At 42.7% G+C, this 8,643-nt stretch overlaps 1 long non-coding RNA gene across 1 annotated transcript; it reads right to left on the bottom strand.

Moving 5' to 3' along the window:
- Window positions 1-205: 205 nt before the first annotated feature.
- LOC103647069 (uncharacterized) lies at window positions 206-932 on the bottom strand. Its single transcript, XR_562635.3, has 2 exons — window positions 736-932; window positions 206-607 (listed from the first exon to the last, which is right to left on the bottom strand). It is a non-coding gene; the product is annotated as an uncharacterized lncRNA (long non-coding RNA).
- Between the last annotated feature and the right edge of the window lie 7,711 nt (window positions 933-8,643).

Below are 8,643 nucleotides of genomic sequence, written 5' to 3'. Positions count from 1 at the left end.
TTGTTGAGCCCCCACCATAAGTGAGCTCATCCCTTGCTAATTTTTTGATCAAAAATTGATGAGGAAGACTTTGACGAAGATGTTGACGAGAATTGAGTCTAGCGATGCTCCGATCATCTTACTGTGGGAGATCGCTCATGTTATTTCTGTTGTACTTTGATTATTATATTGTTTAAGACTCTTAAGTCTGGATAATGTAATAAACTTATTATACTCTCTTTTACGCCTTTATTACATTGTCTTTTGATATATTACACTTGTGACGTCAACATATGTGTGGAAAATGGATCCTAGCACACATATGCTATGCATTCGTTTTGCTCCTAAAATCGGGTGTGACACATCTGATCCACGATCGATGGCTAGGATTTAAAACACCTTGGATCTATTCCCGTGCATTCATTGAAATATCTATGGTACAGATTGATCAGACTGATTCGGTACATGGTGATCAAATCTCCATCGCTCCTGATGCTATCAACGGTATCCCCGACCATTCCCCCGCACATGCCGAGAGCTTGGCGGCGCCGCCCGATGCTACGATGGCGGACATCGCCAAAGACAGCCAATCTTCAACCCCACGCACAAAACTTCAAATCGAGGAATGCTACACATATAGGAAACCAAGGTGAATGATTCAGTTGAGTTATTATCGGTTATTGGCTCATGAAGAGCACTGTCTTCAATGAAGCACAGATGACGACAATATTCCAAAGTTCGGCGAGGAATTCCCACCCGCCAAGTTCTCCGCCCGCTAGGCTTAAGCCTTGAATGGCTTTAGTGGTCCCCGACGAATCTTCTTGACCACCAGCGGATCCTTGAACGAGGGTGTGGACGAGACGCGACGTCGACGACTTCACTTCTTCCTCTCTCGCGCGCGGTGCTCTCTGTTTCTCTCAACTCCAGGGCATGGCGGCGTTCGAGGTATGGGCGTGGGAGGATGTGGCAGGCCTGGTTTATATAGCCACGAGGGCATGTGCTAGGGTCGCAATGGCCTAACAACCGTGTGTCAACCCCGGCGCCATGATGGCAGAGTTTGGCGCTCAGCTTCGAGAAGATCGTGGTGAACAAAACGCTACTAGGAGGGTCCCACATGTCGGTGATTGTGGTTATGGGGGTGTCAGCTGAGAGAGCCGTTCAGCAGTCCCCACTGGTCAGCGAGATGACGCGGTGGGTGGGCTGCCAGCTCTCGACTTAGCCGGCCAGCACAGTGGAGGATGTTGGGCCAGGGTGAGGTGGTTTCGGCCGATCAACAGGAAGGCTTCCCTTTTCTATTTCTTTTATTTTTTGTTCTCTATTTTTTGTTTTTTTAGATTTGACTTCAAATTTTCTTTGAAATTAAAACACCAGTAAATGGGGCAAACAAAGAACACCAGCATGTACTTTATATCTTCATTTTAGTTTAATATTTATTAATGGTTTTAACCATGTTAACTTGCACATGTATGCTAAATAATAATAAAACCCATATAAGGTACAACCATATCTTCACTCTTATTTACTAGAATCTAGGTATTACAAATCCTACCCCCTTAAAAATAATCTTGCCTTAAGATTACGATGAACAAGGAAAAAGGTGGGGAAACTCTACTTGCAACTCATCCTCTCGTTCCTGGTGGCTTCCTCCTCTGCGTCGTGACTTCATTGTACCTTGCACATCTTGATTACTTTGTTCCGGGTAACTCGGGTCACGATATCGATGATCTTGATAGGATAGTCTATATAGGTTAGGTCACCCCACACACTGAGTTCATCCTTAGACAACTGTTTATTTTTATATTGAGAATCAATTTTCTGCTTCATCTTATAAATTCCGAACCTTATATGTATCGCGGGTACTATTATACCTTATATGTACCGCAGGTACTATTATGAGGTAATCCAGGGTTTAAAGTATTAAAAACAGGGCCCAACTGTAATTTCTTTTGACTTGAAGCCAACTGCGGGTTGAATAGTAAAGATTAAAGGGGTTCTTTTACAAAACTACCTCAGCCGAAGGGGTATCATGACATGTGAGCCGCTCGATCTGGTTTTAACGGTCCCAATTAGATCGATCCTTACGTGAACCAGTACGCAACGACAGCCATCCGATCCACGATCGGCGATCAGGATTTAAAACACCTTGGATCTATTCCCGTGCGTTCATTGAAATATCTATGGTACAGATTGATTAGACCAGTTCGGTACACGGTGATCAAATCTCCACCACTCTTGATGCTATCAACGGTAACCCTGACCATTCCTCCGCATAGGCCAAGAGCCTGGCGGTGTCGCCCGATGCTACGGTGGCAGACATCACCGGAGACAGCCAATCTTCAACCCCGCGCACAAAACATCGAATCTAGGAATGCTACATGTATAGGAAACCCAGGCGAATGGTTCAGAGGAGTTATTACCAGTTATTGGCTCATGCAGAGCCCTATCTTTGGTGAGGTGCGGACGACGACAATGTTCCAGAGTCTGGCAAGGAATTCCCACCAGCTAAGTGCTCCACCCGCTAGGCTTAAGCCTTGAATGGCTTCAGTGGTCCCTAAAAAGGAAATGGCCTTAAACCGTTTCTTATATTCATTTTGGTGCTTGATGACTATCACAACCATTCGGACTAACTAGTTTGCCTAGTCTTGATTCACAGGTTCATAAGTTCATCATTTTAGTTTCTAAGTCAGAATCAGCTCAGATCCAACCATATAGTGGTAAAATATGGAATAGATGAACTATCAACAGTTCTACTATTTGGATAAGTTCTAAATACCCCGAGGAACCTATTCAATACATCTAGAGAGGTTGGAAAGCTCAGAACCAACAAATTCACTATTTTGAAGCTAGTTTGAGCAAAAGAAGAAATATGAGTTAGAGAATTAAAATGGCCAAGATCCATGATTTAGACTAGTTGGAAATCCACTAGATATATTTGTCTAAGTCATAGGATCTCTCTCAAGTTCAGCCAAAGCAACTTGGAGAAGATAGTTCAAAGGTCAACGACAAGTCAGAAACTCAATTCTGAAATCACCAAGTGCAGACTGTCTGGATCCTTCTCTCGAACCGTCCGTTATGAACCATGGACCGTCCGGCTATAATTCGCGGACCTTCCACCTATAAATCGCAGACTGTCCGGCTATAATTCGTGGACCGTCTGCCTGTGTTGATTTGGTTCAGCCCGAAAGTGACAAGTTGAACTAAAGTATTTTTAGAGCTGGCGCAGACCATCCGGGACCAAGGGCAGACTGTCCGCAAGTCGTCACCAAGGGAAGATAGTCGTTGATGTAGTCGTTGTTCTGTCAGACGTATCCGTTGAGATGGTCGCGGACCGTCCAGGCTCAAGCCTCGGACAGTCCGCCCCTGTGCAGAACAGGAAGACAAGGCATAACCGCTATATGGGTGGTTGGAGGCTATAAATGGGACCCCAACCATCCCATAAAGTACAAGAGACAATACACGGTTTGTAAACAAATTTACTTCTATTTTTCATGTAGTTGAAAACTTTTCATTTGAATGAATTTACTACTTCAAAATGTGATTTTAGAATTGTCTTTGTCTAGTGTAAAAAAGACACTCAACAAAAAAACTGTTGCATAATGTAGAAAAAAGACACTCGATAAAGAAAGCTATTTGCCAAGTACTTTTTTGCCTAGCATTTTTTGTCTAGTACTCGGCAAAAAGGTTCTTTGCGACTGCCACATGTAAAAAAAGCTTTATGCCTACGATGAGGTATAAGTTTTACAGGTGGTTTTGGTTATCGAGAGCCAATGAAAATAAATTGGTTGTCCCGACTCAAGAACCGACAGTGGAAGCACTTTTCACTAGCGATTTACTTAAGAAACTACCAGCAGAAATCATATTTGTACGGGTGATTCCTTAAGAAAACCGCCAATAAAAATTGTGCCATTTGTACCAGCGGTTTTCTTAAGGAACCCCCAGTACAAATATGATTTCTACTGACGTTTCTTAAGAAAAAACGTCTACACAAATCATTTGAAATCAAATTGTTTTAGTTTTTCAATGACCTTGTATGAAAAAACCATGAAAAAAGTTGTAGATCTATAAAAGTCGTGAAACTTTGTAATTGACAACTTTTTCATTTGAAACCATTTAGGCTATCAAAATTGCATATGAACATAACAAACTTTAAAATGGAAATTTTGCAAACATCCTCGGATGAAAAAAGTACATAAATAAAAGTTGTAGAATTTAAAAAGTCATTTAATTCTGTAGTTGACAATTGTTCTGTTTACAGCCTCAAACAATCAATTTATACTCGGTTTGTTCTAATATGTGGGCAACAAAACTGTAATCTAGACACAAGTAAGGGTCCCTTTGGCATGGCTCTTTGGCCGGCTCTAGTTCTAGCTCATCGTGAAGTGCCGCCAAATGGTCAAAAAATGGCTTCTCGTCGAGAGAGCCGTTTTAAAAACCTGGCTTCTACAGGCTCCTACACTTTTCTCATACATAATTTGAAATAAACACAGGAGAAGCCGTTTTACTAAACGAATTGTAAAACAACTCTGGCTCATCAAGAGAAGCCAAGGAGCTAGAGGAGCCATAGCTATTTTTAGAGGAGCCGGAGCCCTACTAAAGGGGCCTAAGTGATGGGTGGAGTAGTAGAGGAGGCTACGCGCGAGGGTGAGGTCGGGGTAACGAGTGCCCGCAACCGCATATGCGCGAATTTTGCGGGGAAAATGCCATGACTTTCAAAGAATTTGTATTGCTGATTCTCGTAGCGTGGGTGGGCCTACCCTATTTAAAATATTTTTTGTTGTTTTAATCCCCAATTTATGTTTCATACAAAGGATTTGTACTGATGGTTTTCTTTGGTCAATTAAATCGATTTCTACTAGCGGTTGTTTTAACTAAACCATTAGTACAAATAAATTTGCTATCATGATTCTTTGTAACAATGTGCCTGAAAAAACACTGAGCAAACAACTTGGCCTTTCACTAGTAGAAAAGAGCTCTAAGATGGCGGCACATAGAAATTTATACTGGAGTTTTCAGTTACCGCGCGCCAGTGAAAATAAATAGGTGGACCTGCCAGTGTAAATATATTTACATTAGCGGTTCATTTAACCGAACCGCCAGTGGAAAGGATATATTTACACTAGCAGTTGTTTTAAGTGAACCGCTAGTGGAAATATGTATACACTGGCGGTTCACTTAACTAAATCGTCAGTGGAAAACAAATATTTACACTAGCGGTTGTTTTAAGTGAACCGCCTGTGCAAATATCATATACACTGGCGGTTCACTTAAAAAACCGTCAGTGAAAAAGAGCTATTTACACTGGCGGTTGATTTAAGTGAACCGCCAGTGGAACCGTTGTTTTAAGTGAATCGTCAGTGGAAAAGAGCTATTTACACTGGCGATTCTTTTAAGTGAACCGCAAGTGGAATGTTATTTCCACTGGCTGTGCCCTTAGCCAACCGCCGGCGGAATGGGCTACATACACTTTGGTTTTGTTAACACAACCACCAATGAATCGCCAGTGCACCGATTTGTCTTAAAAAGTAGTTTTTATAAAAGTATAAAGGTATCAACATTCACCCAATACATTGCTTGATTACTCAGTACCAGAGAGAGATCAGTACCTCAATACATTGCATGATTACTCAATACCACAATACGTAAATTACACAATACTATCCAACAATCTGAGATACACTACATAAATATATTACTACTATCACACCCGGGTTTCGGGGGCACCAAGACCCGGGCACGAACATATCATCAGGTGTGCTAGGACCAAGTATCATACATATGATGACTCATGGTACAGAAACGAATGTCACATCTTTACTATATAATAGGAGTTCTGTACAAAATAGTTAAATAATTACATCATATGAAGACAATGATCCAGCAACCCATAGTTGACTGGGAGACGACCACCTAGACCACTCACGAACTCATCACAGCATCCTTCACGCGCCTCATCCTGTGGTACCTGTTCTTGACCTGGGGGGATGTGAGTATAGCAAGGGTGAGCTCATATACGTTCATCACTCAACAAGTTATGGGGAATAATGTGCATGAACTCACTAAAGATGGGAGCTCATGTGAAGTGTAAGGCTTACCAAAGAGGATGTTTAAAGCTGAGCATTGCTTTTAAAGTTGGTCAAAATTTTATTAGCAGTTACTAAGTATAAGTAGGTACCAACCCTCTTAAATAAGAGATCAAGATTAATAACAACACCCGCAATGCAATGCATATGACAAATTAAGTTTAGTTTCATAAATTACTCATGTGAGGATCCGAGCTGCTCATGACCGTGAGCACGATTGATATACCAGTTTTACACTCTACAGATGTTGCACATCTTTACCCACAAATCGTGTTACCCATTTGCAACTACGAGGCCTTTACAAAGTTCCACTAGCTTTAGAAAACCCGCTACAGTTCTAGGAAGCGCAGTATAGGAATCCCCCGTCTGAAAAGACATCACAGCAAAATCAGCCCGAGAACCTCCCTTTACCGACCACTCCCCTACTGCCCTTGCCCCTTTCGAGTAAGGTAGTCCTCCACTACCTTTCCTAATTATTCAGCCAAGGGCGTCCCATACCACCATTGTGGTAGCACTGTTTTCCCGGGTGGTTCTCCATATTCCAATTAATAATATGATCTTATCATGAACAATAATTAAACAACAACATAATTGGAACATGATCATAATGAAACATTAGTTTCCCAAAACCAGGTAGAGCAATAGCAAATCTACCCAATAATTCATCTGTTTGCAAGGTGGGGGATAAACAATGCTAGGGAAACCTATTAGGTCCCATCAAATTAACCTGAGCATGTCACAGTGATTAACAATGAACATTATTAGGTAAAATGAAGTGATCAAGGGCACAACTTGCCTAGGACTCGAGATTCCAAGTACCAGGATGATCTTCAGATTCTCGAGACCTCACCGCTATTTGTAGCAATACAAACAAACATGGTATAGACAAAATTAACATCACACCAAACATAAGCACAAACTGCATAATAATATTCTACGCGTCGTAACGAGATCGCAGGTTCGAGAACCACTAAATTCAGAGTTACAGTTGAGAAAATATGGTTTTCTAAAGATTTAGGAGTCGGGTACAAAAGAAATTAAGTAAAAAATTTTAATTTAGGTTTCATAACAAAATAAAGTTACCAGGGGGTAAACAATATTATTATGGATCTACTACAAATGGAATGGATCAATTTGGAGTTAAAATGAATTACATATGAATGTACAAGTTTTTAGCATTATTTTTATATTAGAAACTATTCTCTATCTCATTTTATTTACTATATGGGCTGTGGTACTATTCTGGAATTTCCCAGGGTCAAATCTGCAAAAATCCAGGACCTAAGTACAATTACTTGTTCACACCGGTGGACCGTGGGTTGATTTATAAAGGTTCCAGGGGCTCTTTAGCAAAACAGACGGTCGAAGGGGTATTGGTTTACAATGACCGTCCGATCAAAGATCTAAGGCACAGATTTATCCCAGCCCAGCGCCGAACCGATACGCAATTATGATCGTTAGATCGGAGATCCACGACGTAGGTTTAATGTATCCTTCATTGAATCGGAACCGTACGATCAAGATCGACGACCCAGATCTGATCACGCGAAGGGGTGTATGTGACTTCTAATCCGATCCATTGGATTCCAAATCAGTGAGTCAGATCCAATCGAGTGAACCGGCAAAGATCGATCTAATCCCAACCGTCCCTAGGTAGATCAACGACCCCCGGCTGCCCTTCCTCACCCAAGACCCCAGGCGGCGGTGCATGGAGCCATCCACGGCAGCGCCATGGTCGTCATCCCACGATTCGGCATGCCAGAACCCCAATCGCGCAACAAACTGGCCCTATGTGAAGTATAAAGGGCAATGAACTTCATGGTTATAAAAACTCACCGTGGAGGAGATGTGACCAGGTTAACCACAGAGAACGGCGGCTGGGCGATAAGACGTAACCCTGACGAGAAATTCTCCCACCACTGATCGATCACGCGCTCCTAGGGATGCCCGCGCAGGTTCCACGTGCCCTGACGAACCCCTAAGGCTATCCGCACTCATGGAACCCTAAATTTCTACTCTAAAAGGAATATTCTATCCTCGTCAGCGAGATTCTCTACTCTATCTCACAATCTTTCACAGTCATATTCACCTTAAATCTCTACCCTATACCAACTACCACATATTCTATTATTTATTTTCACCTCTCTCCTAACCGGCCTCTCACAACGTCTCTCTTGGGCCCCACCTCCGGTCCCACCTCTGTCATCTAGTCGCACGGCAGCGAACGCTGCAGATAGAGTTCTTCTCAGCCGACTGTATTTTACAGCTATCTTTCCAGTCACTCGCTGCAGCACCATTCGAACTCTATAACCTACGGTATTCTTTACAGTTCCTTTTCAAGTACGTGACTGCGGGCAGCCTAAGCTCGACCGAGTGCTACAAGCTCCGTCGAGGCAAGGTTTTGCCACGACGGTCAGTTGCGCCCACAGCTTTTACTGCCTCCCTGCTTTGCTTAGTTAGGCATGACCAGTCTCGTTGGTGTCGACACGGGCTGGATGGGGAGGCATGGGGAAGAACGGCCCTTGATTTTATACCCTAGCGGTGGAGTCTGAGCCAGGAACAAGGGTGGAGTCGAGGTAGGCGC

This window comes from Zea mays, chromosome 2 (genome assembly GCF_902167145.1).
Source record: "Zea mays cultivar B73 chromosome 2, Zm-B73-REFERENCE-NAM-5.0, whole genome shotgun sequence".
Classification (NCBI taxonomy): domain Eukaryota; kingdom Viridiplantae; phylum Streptophyta; class Magnoliopsida; order Poales; family Poaceae; genus Zea; species Zea mays.
This window is presented reverse-complemented; position numbering and strand designations above follow the sequence as displayed.